Here is a 696-nt window from a genome sequence, read left to right on the forward strand (position 1 = left end):
TTTCATTGTATTTTCCTTGGTCTTTTACGCGATTCAAGCAAAGAAAACAAGTTGACCACAAGAACAAAAGAGTAATACAGCACTGGGAATCTAATGGTCCGTTTTGTTGGGCGGTAATTTCTCATTTCAAGTGAATATTTACTTGCGTCACAGTGATTTATTCACCAATCAAAAGCGACATCTTGCGACTGAAGCAAATATGGAAGGTTAATGTACATAATTTATGTCATTGATTTATTGGTCCAATTACAGCAGCTATTAGCGAAATTCTAGAACATTAAATGCATACTATGATATAAAACAATGGTTTTGTGGTAAACAGCATTTCCTCTTTTTTAGCAACTTCGTTGTATCAGAATAACGACACTATCATCCGGTAGGTCGACACCACAAAGTAAAGTATACATGCAGAGTAATTGGTTTCATTGGGTTTTTTTTCACAGTCGAAAACACGATCGAACGTACATATTTTGGAGCACAATACCTCGGCCGCTTCAGGCGACCGAGATAAAAATGGCAGGAGAAGGAGGAGAAGGAGAAGGAGGAGGAGAAGAAACATCAGAAAAAGCAATATGGGTTCACCACCACTTCGTGGTGTGGTGAACCCATAACAAGCTTTTTGGCGACGTCTCAGGGAGGAGCCTAATGGTAATCTCCAAGCAGATGTTTCGGTGGCTGCAAAACAGTATCAAATTG

At 39.5% G+C, this 696-nt stretch overlaps 1 protein-coding gene across 1 annotated transcript in view; it reads left to right on the plus strand.

The window, feature by feature from the left end:
* LOC109485591 (DC-STAMP domain-containing protein 1-like) overlaps positions 1 to 696 on the plus strand; it is a 10,927-nt gene that overhangs the window by 4,561 nt on the left and 5,670 nt on the right. The window lies entirely within an intron of this gene.

The sequence above is a fragment of the Branchiostoma belcheri genome, unplaced genomic scaffold, assembly GCF_001625305.1.
Source record: "Branchiostoma belcheri isolate BF01 breed outbred unplaced genomic scaffold, Haploidv18h27 scaffold77, whole genome shotgun sequence".
In the NCBI taxonomy this organism is placed as follows: Eukaryota; Metazoa; Chordata; class Leptocardii; order Amphioxiformes; family Branchiostomatidae; genus Branchiostoma; species Branchiostoma belcheri.